The sequence below is a fragment of the Sciurus vulgaris genome, assembly GCF_902686455.1.
Source record: "Sciurus vulgaris genome assembly, chromosome: 13".
Taxonomy (NCBI): domain Eukaryota; kingdom Metazoa; phylum Chordata; class Mammalia; order Rodentia; family Sciuridae; genus Sciurus; species Sciurus vulgaris.
The window spans coordinates 27,704,267-27,718,742 of NC_136474.1; the positions used below are offsets into that span (position 1 = coordinate 27,704,267).

The following is a 14,476-nucleotide window of genomic DNA, read 5'->3' on the forward strand; positions in this document are numbered from 1 at the left end:
AGTGTGGTTGAAATCTGTTAAAAAAAAATTAACTATATATTTGAGTTTCTGGAGACACTTGTTTAGCAAGTTGGAGGGGAGCAGAATCAATGTGGATCAGTACTCATAGAATATCTTGGATTCCATTTTTCCAATTTTTTATTTTGAAGTTTCAGGTCTCCAGAAAAACTGGAAAAGATTATACAAAGAACAATCATATGTCCACAACTAGCTTCATCAATTGTTAATATTTTGCTAATTTACTTTCTTTCCATATGAAATATGTTTCTGAGACATCTGAAAGCAACTTGTAGCCATCAGGATTCTTTAAATGAATCAGAAGCATTCTCTTAAAGACATTTTTATAAGTCGTAGCAAAAAACTGAAAATTTTAATGATTTGATATTCCTCAATATATACAAAGTTCCCCAATTATCCCTGAAATCTCATAGATTTTTTTTTCCTCAACCCAGAGCTAGCTCAAAGGTCAGTTGATGGATTACTTCTGGTCTCCTTTTCCTGGACCAATTCCCTAGCTTTTTTTTTTTTTTTGTGGTGCTGGGCTTCGCCAATTTCCTCTGGGTTCTTGTCTTGCAAATTTTGAAGACTAAAATCCATGAAAGGCATAGAAGAATAAATGGAACATGATTTATTTAAGCAAGACGATACAGAATTCCTGCCATGCGGGAGGGGGGCCTGATATCAGAAAAACCATTTTGGTGTGTATACTAGTTTATGGTTCTGGGCAGAGCATGGAGCAAAGCTATATAAGATAGGTATTGTAAAGGCGTCCTGGCTACCATCTGGGTTCACTTCCATCCTTTCTGGGACCCATTCTCCTTCCAGCTGGGCTCACCCCCTTTGTTTTCTACCTCTGGGACAAAGGAGTTGGCTGGTGTTCCCACAGGTGAGCCTCAAGGTCTTCTACAGTTGAAATAGGCCTTGATGGTGCTCATGAATATGTCTAGCCTCCAGGTGTGGTTGAATGGGGCCTATTATCTTGACTGCCTGGTCATTTTACTATCTATTATTTTATTTTCATTCAGTAACTTTTTGAAAAGCTCACTCTAATTGTTTTACAGTGTTCCTCGGTCTGGGTTTGTCTGATATTTATCACCCACTTTGATTATCAGATTCACTTAAAACACCTTTTGGCAGGTATATATGTGATATTGATACTGCCATTTAATGGTGAGGAGTCCTACTTCCTCAGGTGTTGAAGTATAACGCCAGAGAAGCATGCCAAGGCAAGTGCAGAGTAGAAAGTAAGAAGCTTTATTAGAGAAAAGTAATAGCAGACTTCTCCCGGGTGGAAGAAGGGGACCCAAAGGCGGAATCCATTGGATTGAGCAAATCTTGTCCTTTTTATAGGTTTTATTCTCCCGTTCTTTCCCCCTTATCTCTTTCCTTGCCTAAGCGATTAGGCCCGGTTTTGCATAAAGTGAGATGGGATGGGCAGTGGGAGGGCCAAGGTGATTCAGGCAGGTAAGGACCCAGGGGGCATTAATTAGCATCTCCTTGCTTGTAGTCCCTGACAAGGGCAGGTGAATGGTTATCAATGGGCTCTGCAGGTCCTTGACATTCCATTCTCCCAGGGCAGTCTCCAACTTCCAGAGGCAGATGGCTTTCATGGACCCATTTCCTCCACCTGACTGATCCCCTATTTCTACACTAACTGCCTGTCCCCAATTCTGGCTTCAATATCAAAACTCAATTTAAAGCTGGTGGCCGTGGTACGTGGCTGTAATTTCAGTTATTCAGGAGGCTGAAGCAGGAGGATGATAGGAAGGTGGAAGCCAGCCTCAGCAATTTAGTGAGACCCTGTGTGAAAGTAAGAAAATAAAGGATTGGGAATTTAGCTCAGAGGTCAAGTGTTCCTCAGTTCAATTCCCAGTATTAAAAAAAAAAAGGGGGGGGGGTTTGATGGGGATGTAGCTCAGCGGTAAAGCACCCTTGAGTTAACTTGCCAATACCAGAAAAAACTAAACTATAAACAACCCCCCAAAACCAACTTGGACAATCAGAGCTCAAGAGTGTGGCCCTTTCTGATGCCAATTTATGTGATGTTTCTGGCCTGTGCAATCTTGAAGCCTTCCACTATTACCATAACTAGAGGTAAAATTTAAAACAGGGTTTGGGAGTGTGGGAAGAAAATTGGGCAACCTATTTGACGCTGGAGATAGTTTTGTTAGTGGTGGGGGAGCATCTGCTACTGGCATCTAGTGAATAGAGGCCAAGAATTTTGTCAAATGTCCTACAATTTAGAGGAGGACAATCATCCTCTAAAAGGAATTATCCAGCCCCAAATGTCGATGTGCCGTGGTGGAAACCCCAGGGGTTTTGCCAATGACAAGTAAGTATTCCAACCAGCAGACTCCGCAGGCTCAGCCTTCTTCCCATCCCTTTTTGTCACGCTCTGCTCTGAAACATCAAATACACAAATGAAAGCTAATCATTTCTCAATACTCACCTACTGGTTATATCTCTGTATTGAAATTAGCCCTCTAGTTGGCCTGTGAACATCCTGTGCCTGCCAAGTATGTCATCTGAGACCCGCACTTTAATTTATTTGAGTAGGCACATATCAATCTTTTTTGGGAAAAAAAAAGTGCCAGTAAAATCCCAAAGAGCACTGCTAACTTACAATTGTGCTGCAGTGTACAAAGTGCTTTCCAATAACGTGTCCTGTAATATGAGCTGACAACAATTTGGGAGGCGGTTTATTATGATGCGGCTGAGCTGTCGCACTCGAGGAACCAAGTCCGAACCAAGTCGGTCACTGGGCTCCAAGGCACCAGGCTAAGGGAGGGAAGAAGGGAGAGAAGAGCGCTAGACTGGATTCAGATCCGGATTCAGACTCTAATTCCTGCGCTCCGCCTCGCCAGAATAAAAACCCTCTGACGCTTCCTCTCTCCTTCCTCCTGCACACAACCAAGAAATTGCTCGAAAGGCATCTTAATTGAAACTGCAGTCAAATGGGTTCACGTGCAATCGTGGGAATTTTCGGCTCCTATCCTCGTGAGGAGATTTGGGTGAGTTCTGCAACAGGGGCTGGAAACAGATTTCTGGCCTTGTAGAAGCCACATTCCATCCCCACCCAACCTGGTCCAGGCTTAATAGATAAGGCAGTGGGGTGAGTTGTAACGCCGCTGGCACAGCCTCTCCGCAGTGCGGTGGTGGAGAAAGGCTGTCTTCAGGGAAGTCGCGGGAAGCAGATGCCCTTCTTTTAAAGGGCTCGCATTCTGCGGCCCTGAAGCGAGACGTCGGACCTAAGCTGTGGTGTACAGCTTTGTTCAGGGCTCACCTGAAGTGCGCGGCGGCGACACACGACCTTTCAAGCTGCATCCATCTTTCCGGAGTGCAAGCCTCGGAAGGACCGGCTGCTGACGTCCCAGGACAAAGCGGGCCGGTCATTTCTTTTCAAGCCCTCCTACTTTTCAGCCCTCCTACTGCGCGAAAACGAAAGGCTCCTTAGACTTCCTGCTTTCCGGAAGAAGCCGCGCCCCCGCGGGCTCCAAGGGTCTCTTTTCCGACCGCCGCCTATTCCCGCGTGCACCTGGTCTGCCGGCCGGCGCCCCGCCTTCCAGGTGAGCTCCGTCAGGCTCCGCCCCCCGCTCCGGCCCGGCCCCACCTCGCGCCTGCGTAGTGCGGCCGACGGCACGGGCGCCGGGGCGGCGCGGCCGTCGCAGTTCGGCGGCCGCAGTGCGCGTGCGCCGTGGCGGCCGGGGGGCGGGCGGCGGCCGCGGCGAGGAGCGGGGGCGGGGAGGCGCCGTCTGGCTCGGGCTGGGCCGGCGGGAGCGCGAGCAAGCCACGGCGGACCCGCGGGGCCCGCGGACGGCGGCCTCGGCGGCCGGCAGGTGAGGAGTGCGGGGCGGGCGTGGGCTGTGAGGGGAGCGGGAGCCGACGCAGCAGTGGCCGGGACTCAGGTGAGCGCGGCCCGCGGGCCCGGGGCGCATTGTCCGCGGGCGGTGCCCCTCAGCGCCCCCTGCTGGCCGGGCGCGGCGGGCTGGGCCTGGGGCGGGCGCGCGCTCCTTTGTTCGTTGCCCCCACCCGTCCCTGTCGCCCCCGCCAACATGGCGGCTGCCCCCGGCCCGGCCCGGTCCCCGGCCCCTTCGCGCGCGCTTTGTTCGGAGCTGGGCGGGGGGCGGGGGCGGCCGCCTGCGGCAGCGCGGGCGGGGGAGCGTTGCATAACCCCGGCCGGCTGGGGGAGGGGCGTGGCGCGACCCCCGCGGGCGGCTGGCTGGCTCTGGGGATGCGGGCTCGTCCCGGCCGCCCCTCGAGGCGGGGGTCGCGGCTGGCCGCTGCGGCGCCTTCCGGAGACTGCCCGCTCCGGAGACACCCCCGCCCGGTGCGTGGTGGCGGGGGGCGCGGTACCCCATCCTGCGTGACCTTGGGTGTGCGCGCAGGAATGCGCCCGGATGGTTGTGCGGGGCCGGGACTGCGCAGCGCGCGGGGTCGCGGTCCGCCGCGGCTTCCTGCACCGCTGGTGCGTCCTCAGCATCGGGGGCTTCGTCGGAGCCATGGCTTCAGTCCGCGTCGTTTCATGCGCATCTCGAAGTTTGTTTACGCAATTGTTTTTCTATTGATTTGCTGCTTATAATTTGTGAATTGCAGTCCGGGTGTTGGGGAGGATTTTCCATCCATGTTGAGTGTTTGTACCCTGGTAAAACGGTTCGTTTGGTTATTTAGCCTGTGCATCGGAACGCAGTACCAGGTACGTTTAAGTGTCTTGAAGGATTTCACCGTGTAACGTGACTTGAGCCAAAGACGAGACCCATTCCGAAATGCGAATGCCTCAGTAACTTTCTTATGTTCGAATTTTCTGGAAGGAACTGTATGCAGTCTGAAAGGATTGATGGAGAGTACAGTAATTGCTTTCAGCATAGCTTTTGTGAGGCGTTAAATATGGAACTTAAACTTAGGGGTTATACCTGGACATCGTGAGCACTCGTGAACACTCTTAGAGGTTGTGAAATTTTGGAAAGATGTGAAATGAGGCGGCTTCTGTCAGCCTCTCTCCCCCTCTTCAGCTTTAATGAGCAAACACCAAAAAAATTGTAACTAGTAATTTACAGAACGCTCATTATCAGATTTGATAATTACATATTCAGATTGCACAATATGTTTATGTCAGAATTGTGGGTAGTGGGTATTAGTTTCTTATGAGAAAGTGAAATTTATTTTTAATCTTTTAAATAGTAGTTAATGTTAAAATGATTTTGAAATGGATCATGCAAAAGGGTCAGTGTGTGCTTTCAATTTATCTCTTTATGCTTAATTAAAGAAAAACCTGTTTTCATCGATTTACAGAATTTCCCTGGTAAATCCACCTTCAATGTCCAAGGAAAATTGGTTCTAGGACTCCCTCAGATACCATAATCTGATGCTTAGTTTTCTTATATAAGTCTAGTGTTTACATGTAGTTCATGCATATTGCAATTCTTACATATATTTTAAATCACTTCTAGATTACTCGTAAAAACTAATACAGGGAAAATGCTATGTAAATAATTGTATTTAGGCAATAAGGACAAGAAGAAAAAGCATGTACAGGTTTAATACACACTTTCCCCCCCCAGGTATTTTCTGTTAGATTCCTTGAATCTCTGGATGTGCAGATAACTGGAAAACTGGACTGTTCTATTTTAGATGGTGCCTTTAATTGCCAATTCAGAACAAAATAACAGAATAGGATATCAATAACTTAAATTTGGAACCAGTGTTGCTTAAGGTGGCATTCTTTGTGAAGCTAGTTCTCCCAGATGCTATAGGAAAAAGAAGATTCCTTGATCAGTTGAATTTGGGAAACACTGGTATATTCTTTACTTCTTAGTGTCACAATTCATGTTACCATATTGGAGGCTCTGAGGAGCTCTGTCTTGTAGTGTTTTCCTTAGTAGGCCCCAGAACCCTTTGTTACCAGTGGGACATCTGTGAATACCCATGAAATCCAGTAGACGAATATTCCCTGGAACAGCCTTTGTGAAATGGGGGTCATGGTTATTATCAAAGAACAAATTTACAATAGTTTAAAAATCTTAATTGACTCTGTGATTCCAGAATCTGGCAACACTTCATTCTGTGGAATAGAACGTGTTCCCATAAGATGAGTAGAAGGAGCTGGTTTTATTTTATGGTCTGTTTCTTACTTCTGTTGCTCTGGCTGGTCATCAAATAATGATGAGGTTTTTGCTTACCCTCTTCATTTTGTGGGTAGTATCTTAAATTTGGCTCTTACATTGATGGGAAAGTTACAGGGTTTTTCTTGTACTAGGAATTGAACCCAGAGGTACTTTCCCACAGAGCTACATCCCCAGCCCTTCTTATTTATAAGGCAGAGTGTCACTAAGTTGCTTAGAGCTTGCTAAGGCTGGCTTTGAATTGATTATCCTCCTGCCTCAGCCTCCTGAGCTTCTGGGATTGCAGAGGTGCCGCGCCATGTACCTGCAGAGTTCCTGGTTTTTAGTTGGAGGAAGTTTAATTATAGTGTTTTTACTTTTCAATAGCTAATCAGATTGCACACACTGTTACAACTTCTTAATTTGTTAGAATCTTTTTTCTTTTTTTTTAAAAAAAAGTCTTACTGGTCCATGGTAGTACTGAATAGTAGGTTTCATGGTGGCACATTTGTACATGCATGTAACATAGTGTATGAACAGTTTCACTCCTCACTACCTCTCTTTACCCTGGTGTCCTCCTTCCCTCTGATCCTCTTCCTCTACCCTAATCGTCTACCTTCTGCTTTCATGATGATGTCTTTTTTCCCCTGTAACTTCCACATATCAGAGAAAATATTCGATACTTGTCTTTGAGTCTGGCTTATTTCACTTAACTTGTTGTTCTTTAGGTTCATCCATGTTGTAAATGACAGGATATTTTTCCCCTTTTTTATGGTTGAATAAAATCCCATTGTGTATATATACTACATTTTCTTTGTCCAGTCATTTGGTGAAGGACACCTAGGCAATTCTGTATTGTGTTGTGATGAACATGGGTACACACTTATCACTAAAGTATGCTGATTAAATGGTAAATACTGAGGAATGGTACAGTTGGGTCGTAAGGAAGCTCCTTTTATTTTTTTTGAGGAACTACCGTATTGATTTCCATAGTGGCCATACTAATTTACATTAAGAAATCTTCCCCCACTCATTTATAGTTGTTGGTAGTCCTGATGATTGCCATTCTGGCTGGAGTTACGTGAAATCTCAGTGTAGGTCTGGTGTTAGGTGGCATATTCCCCGCCCCTCCCCCCCACCCCCTCCCAATTGAACCTGGGAGTCCTCTACCTCTGCTACATCCTTTTTAAATTTTGAAACGGGGACCCTGCAGATTATAGAAGAAAAAGTAGGTCCAAATCTTCACCTTGTTGGTCTAGGACCAGACTTCCTTAACAGGACTCCCATAGCACAAGAAATAAAAGCTAGAATCAACCACTGGGATAGATTCAAACTAAAAAGCTTTCTCTCAGCAAAGGAAACTATCAGCAATGCGAAGAAAGAGCCTACAGAGTGGGAGAATATCTTTGCCAATCATACTTCAGATAGAGCACTAATCTCCAGAATCTATAAAGAACTCAAAAAACTCTACTCCAAGAATTCAAACAGTCCAGTCAACAAATGGGCTAAGGAAATGAATAGACACTTCACAGAAGAAGATCTACAAGCAATCAACAAACATATGGAAAAATGTTCAACATCTCTAGTAATAAGAGAAATGCAAATCAAAACCACCCTAAGGTTCCATCTCACCCCAATTAGAATGGCGATTATCAAGAATACGAGCAACAACAGGTGTTGGCGAGGATGTGGGGAGAAAGGTACACTCATACACTGCTGGTGGGGCTGCAAATTAGTGCAGCCACTATGGAAAGCAGTGTGGAGATTCCTTAGAAAACTTGGAATGGAACCACCATTTGACCCAGCTATCCCACTCCTTGGCCTATACCCAAAGGACTTAAAATCTGCATACTACAGAAATACAGCCACATCAATGTTCATAGCTGCTCAATTCACAATAGCCAGACTGTGGAACCAACCTAGATGCCCTTCAATTGATGAGTGGATAAAGAAACTGTGGTATATATATACTATGGAATATTACTCAGCCATAAAGAATGATAAAATTATGACATTTGCAGGCAAATGGATGAAATTGGAGAATATCATGCTAAGTGAGATAAGCCAATCTCAAAAAGCCAAAGGACGAATGATATCGCTAATAAGTGGAGGTTGACACATAATGGGGGGGAGGGAAGGGTTAGAGTTAGGGTTAGGGAGGGGGGCAAGTATGGAGGAAGGAACTACTGTGTAGAGGGTTAAGAGGGGTGGGAGGGGTGGGGGGAAGGGAAAAAAATAACAGAATGAATCAAACAACATTGCTCTATGTAAATTTATGATTACACAAATGGTATGCCTTTACGCCATGTACAAACAGAGAAACAACATGTATCCCATTTGTTTACAATAAAAAAAAAAAAAAAATTTTTTTTGAAACGGGGGCCTTCCTGAGTTGCTGAGACTGGCTTTGTGTTTGTGGTCCTCCTATATCATCCTCCCAGTCACTGGGATTACAGGCTTGCCCCACCTGCTGGCTCAGTGTAGCTTTGATTTGCATTTCCCTGATTTTCCTAAAGGTTTTGAGCATTTTTTCAGGTAATTGTTGGGCTTTTGTATTATTGTTGAGAAGAGTGTGTTCAGTTCATTTGTCCATTTATTGAATAGATTGTTTTTTGGTGTTGAGTTTTTTGAGTTCTTTATGTATTCTGGATATTAACCCTCTGAAGAGTAGCTGGCAAAGACTTTCTCTTATTCTGTAGACTGTCTCTTTAGGCTGTTAATTGTTTAGTATCTTTTTAGACATACATGAAAAGAATACTGTCTTTCTGGAGAAGTAGATGTGGATTATTTAAAAGTTGAAAATAATGCCTTCAGGCATTTTTGGTATACCTGTTAGCAACCTCAATTTGCTGAGAAGTATATAAATATAAATTTATTAGATATTTAATTAAATGTGTGTTCTCTTTTCCTAAATGAGAAATTGGAGGAAGAGAATTTTGCCCAGTTATTTGGTTGAGTTTGAAAGACATGGTATTATGAAAAGAATGTAGGCTCTGAGTTGGCTTGGCTCCATCGTTTAAGTCAGGACCCTCTGGGTTGAAATCGAGGTTCACTCTTTTCTTGTCCAAAGCCACACAACCAATTATCATGTAACCTTTTTAAAATTCAATTTCTTAGCTGCAAAGTGAGATGAAACCTGTTCTGTAAGATTATAATGAGAATTAAATGAAAGGTAGTCATAGAATTCTCAGTAGAGTTTCTGAAATACAATAACTGGTTCTAGTAAATGTTGACTTCCTTCCCCTTTCCACTTTCCAACTTCTGAGGGTGGTGTGCCTGGCCCAGTGGCAGAGTGCTTGCTTAGTATGCGCAAGGCCCTGAGTTCAATCCCCGGCCCCTCAAAAAAAAAAAAAAAGAATAAAGCAGACCCAACTTTGAGGTACTCATTAGCTCATTAGTTTTTTTTTTTTTTTTTTTTTTAAAGTTTGCTTTTGGGGTCTGGGTTTTGGCTCAGAGGTAGAACACTTGCCTAGCCTGTGTGAGGCACTGGTCTCAATTCTCAGCACCACATATAAATAAATAAAATAAAGGTCCATCAACAACTAGACTATATATTTTAAAAAATATATAGTGCTTTTTAAATTTTAAACTATCTTGTTTTCTTTCTACAAGTCCTATTTTGACTTAAGTACGTAAGTGGACGTGCCTTTACAATTGGATGAGGAAGATATGCATGCGTGCAATGAGGAAAGTTTTTGCTCAAGTGGGGGAAAAGTGGGTGTTCTACTAGGTCAAGGATATTAGAGTAGAAGAGGAAAGACGGCCAGCAGGAAGGGGTGGTGGAGCAGAAGCATGAGAAGGGAATTGAAGAAACTGTCCAGGATTTGTGTCTCAACTAAAAGATAGTTATCACCTGGTCCCTGTCAATTATCTTTTACTCCTTCTGTGTGTTTATCACTCTTGTGGAATGGACTTGCCTCATCAGGTGTAACCTTAAATGCTGTGATTTAGTAGGGCTCCTGACATGTAAATGTACAGTGGACACTGATGATGATGATGATGTTAAACTGTTAACACCACTAGGAGTTTCATATGGCTGGTTTGTTTAGGGATGAATTTGGGGCCACATTTTAAATTTCACATTTCACATGAATGCAGTGAGAGTTGATTTTTTTGGTCTGAAGTAGGCCATTGAAGGCTCCTTGGGCCAGGACTGGACCTCCGTTAGAGCACTGTGGAAGGGGGGTTTAATGAACTGCCAGTGAGGACCTCTAATCTGAAGAGTAGTCAGGGACACAGGTGAAGTCATTTGAGGCAAAGTGGGAAGTTGATTCAGTATTAGGTTCAACGTGTGATCCAGTGGAGCTGGATGTTATTTGAATGTTGAGAGAGTAAATGAAGAATCTAGTAAGGCATTTAAAAAATTGTGTTTTTAGATTGTAATAGTCTTTATTAAAAAGGCAGAACTTTAAAAATCTAGATTATATTTGTTTGTGGTTAAATTGTTCAGGATGCTTGTAGTTATACCCTTATAATTTAGGTTTACTACATTTAGTATTTGAATCTGTGTGCAAATAATGTTACTAATCATACATATCTGAATTACTATTAATACCTGCATTTGGGTCCTGATGCAGGTGATGAGAAGAAAGAATATTCGTTTTCCTGCTTACAAGATTATTTGTAGCCAAAGGGTTTGAATCGTTTTCCTTTTTTGAGATGCTGGGATTTGAACCCAGGTATGCTTTATTTGCCACTGAGCTACATCCCCAGCCCTTTTTATTTTTTGAGACAGAATCTTACTAAGTTGCTGAGACTGAATTCAAACTTGTGATCCTCCTGCCTCACCCTCTGGTGGAACTGGAATTACAGGCGTGTGCCACCATGCCTGGCATTGAGTTGCTTTCTTTCTTTTGATGATCATTGTAGACACATGGGTTTGTAGGTAACCAATGTATTTTAATCAAATAGTCATTCTTTTTCCTCAGCTTGTCACAACTACAGTATGTCCAGGTCCTTTCAAGCTACTTCCCTTTCCTTTGACATGATACATGAATTTTTGAAGTTTTTCTTCAAAGTTTCTCTGATTTGAAATGTCCAAGGTAAACATTGTGCTTTTCCTGTCAAATATCTATGATCTGTTTCAGCTCTTCTCATTGGGGAGTGTAATTTAGATACCAGAGTGTGGGCTTTCTGCATGCTCACTTCTGCTAGGATGTCCCTACTTATATTGGACAGACTTGGGAAGTATTCATTTTGATTTTGTACTTTGAGTTTTTTTCCTCCAACACTGAAAATTTGCATTCTTGTAATATTGATACAATTACTTTATCCTATGGTGTGGATCTTATAGTTTGAAAATAACACTAATGACACTGAAGCAACTGTAGGTTTAATTTGGCTGCAGGTTTTTAAAATTTTTAATTTTTGCAGTGTTGGAGATTGAACCTAGGGCCTAGAGCATGCTAGGTAAGCACTCTACCACTGACCTGTATCCCAGCTCTTTCTAGTTTTGGAACACTGTCTCCCTGAGTTCTCTCTTCTGTCTCTAGAGATCCTCCTGCTTCAGCCTCCTGAGTAGCTGGGATTATAGGCATGTACCTGGCTGGTTATAATTCTTATTGTTCTAAAACATATGCACCATATAAGGATGTATAATTGTATTCCAAATTATAATGCTGTTTGAAAATATTTTCTTTTAGGTCATTTTATCAGTTTGATAATCAGTTTAGTTTATTTGCATGAAATCCTTAATTTCTAAGGACAGCTTTGATTATTAACTGTATTTTTTCACTATGTAAAATGTTTACATGAACTTTTGTGTAATTTGAAAATCAGAACTGTTCTAAGTTCAGTCTCTTTCCCATTCTATCCCTTCATCAGACCCCTCCTGCTCCAGTTATAGCAGGATTTTGGTTTCCAAATAAGAGCAATATATATTTTTATTTCCCTTTCTTATACCATAGATAGCACACGTGGTTATTCTTAATACCGTTGGCCCTGTATATCCTTGAGTTGTGCATCTAGTGATTCAGCCAACCACCATCTGAAAATACTCAAAAATATTGCATCTGTACTGTGCCAGTGTAGATTTTTTTTCTTGACATTTCCTAAATAGTGCACTATAACAACCATGTACATATCATTTACATTGTATTAGGTATTATAAGTAGAGGTGATTTAAATTGTACGGTAGATTTGCTTAGGTTATATGCAAGTACGACCCATTTTTATATGAGGGAACTGAACTTCTGAGGATTTTGGTATCTGTGAGGATGGGTGTTGGAACCGATTCCCCGCGTGTATGGAGGGATGAGTATTCTGGTGATCATTTTTCAGTTCAGCTGCCACCTTTTGTGCTTACAACTCATTTACTAATGATGAGCATTTGGGATGTTTATGTTCTGTTGCTGTTATAAATACTTGCTGCAATGAATTAACCTTGTGCATATATTGTTTATTTTTTGGTAGTGCTGGGGATTGAACCCAGGGTCTTTGTGCATGCGAGACAAGCGCCGTATGTCAGAACTATATCTCCAGCCTGCATATGTTGTTTTGTATTCATGCAGGTATAACTAGCTTTAAGATAGTAAAGTTGTTGAATAAAAGGTAAATACATGTGTAATTTATTGCTGTCAGATTACATTTTAAGAAAGTCAATTAGATCATGTCAATAATCGCTTCCCATTGTTTTGAGAAATTTATAATGTGGCCTTAGTGGTATAAGGGGTGGCCCCCTTAATTCTGGAGGGTATGTTCCAAGACCCCCAGTGGATTCCTGAAACTGCAGATAGTCTATATTATATATGTAATATGGTCTATAATACATACATTTTTTCCTATTGTGCAAACCTATGATAAAATTTAATAGAGTGCACATAATCATTCCTTATTTGCAGTAAATGTCTTGATGTCACTCATTTCAGGGAATCTGTTGGCTAAAGTCTTCGTATAGGCTCAGTGTTTTCTGGCACGGGTTGCCATCAGTCAGAGTACATTTTCTGTTTGTCTTCCACTCACAAGTTTGATGCCTTTTCCATCTGATTGCACCGTGGCTGTAACTTGTAGGTTGAGGTACTGGAGAACTAGAATCAATTTTTTTTCCTTCTTGTACAATTTCACGGATAAATTCATTTTTACTCTAGATCTTGACCACATTAGCATACAGTTTTTTCTTAAGTCTAGATCTACTCTCAGTAAAGGAAACATTTTATGGCTTCTCTTTTGTATATCTGAATTGCCACTATCACTTTTTGCATTTTGTGGCCAATACGTAAAGTAAGAGTTATTTGAACACAGGTACCAGACAACGGGCCAGTAATATACAGTGTGGTCGTATTAGACAAAGGTATAATTGTGCCATGGGCAGGACAAAGCAGGATGGCACGAGATTTCATCACATTCAGAACAGTGCAATTTAAAACTTACGAATTATTTATTTCTGGAATTTTCCACTTAATATTTTCAAACCATGGTTTCCTGTGGGTAACCAAATCTGTGGAAAGTGGTACCATGGGTAAAGGGGGACCACTGTGTATCATTCCCTTTGGTTGCATCCCCATCCTGTCCAGCATTTTCTTTGCTTTCTTTGTTCCAGCTGTACGAGGACTTTAGTCTTCTGTGCCCACTAGTCTTTCTTTGCTAGTGATCTTGGCACTTGTTCTTTTCCTCTGCCTGGAATGCTTTTCTTTGTTTTGAAAAATTATTCCTAGGAAGTCTTTCTTAAAAGAGTTTGGCTTAAGCATCACTTTTTCATGAAATTTCTTTTTGTGTAAATAGAAGTGAAGAGATTAGTCTCCATTTAGTCTATCACCTGCTATAGTAACCATCAGTTTTTTTTTTCCTTGACTTCCGCGTCAATGGAAATAACCATATGATTCTTATCCTAAAGTCTGTTGATATGATGGATTACGTTTTTTGATTTACGAATGTTGAACCATCCTTGCATTCCAGGGATGAACCCCACTTGATCGTGGTGCACAATTTTTTAATATGTTTTTGGATACGGTTTGCCAATATTTTGTTAAGAATCTTTGCATCTATATTCATCAAGGATCTTGGTCTAAAATTTTCTTTCCTTGATGTGTCTTTTCCTGGTTTGGGTATGAGGGTGATACTAGCTTCTTAGAATGAGTTTGGTAGGGTACCCTCCTTTTCTATTTCCTGGAATACTTTAAGAAGTATTGGAATGAGTTCTTCTTTGAAGGTCTTGTGGAACTCGGCTGAGAATCCGTCTGGTCCTGGGCTTTTCTTGGATGGTAGATTTCTAATGGCTTCTTCTATTTCATTGCTTGATATTGATCTGTTTAAATCGTGTATGTCCTCCTGGTTCAGTTTGGGAGGAGCATATGTCTCTAGAAATTTATCAGTGTCTTCGGTACTTTCTATTTTGTTGGAATACAGATTTTTTCAAAGTAGCTTCTCATTATGTTCTGTAT

At 42.4% G+C, this 14,476-nt stretch overlaps 1 protein-coding gene and 1 long non-coding RNA gene across 2 annotated transcripts in view; one reads left to right on the top strand and one right to left on the bottom strand.

Moving 5' to 3' along the window:
- Positions 1-1,234: 1,234 nt before the first annotated feature.
- LOC306643151 lies at positions 1,235-3,566 on the bottom strand. The gene is made up of 2 exons (XR_013758823.1): positions 3,284-3,566; positions 1,235-2,778 (listed from the first exon to the last, which is right to left on the bottom strand). It is a non-coding gene; the product is annotated as an uncharacterized lncRNA (long non-coding RNA).
- Positions 3,567-3,680: 114 nt separating this feature from the next.
- SPIN1 (spindlin 1) overlaps positions 3,681-14,476 on the top strand; it is a 71,633-nt gene continuing 60,837 nt past the window's right edge. Inside the window, 1 exon segment of the mRNA XM_079109074.1 lies at positions 3,681-3,836. The gene's annotated coding sequence lies outside the window, so the exon portion shown is untranslated.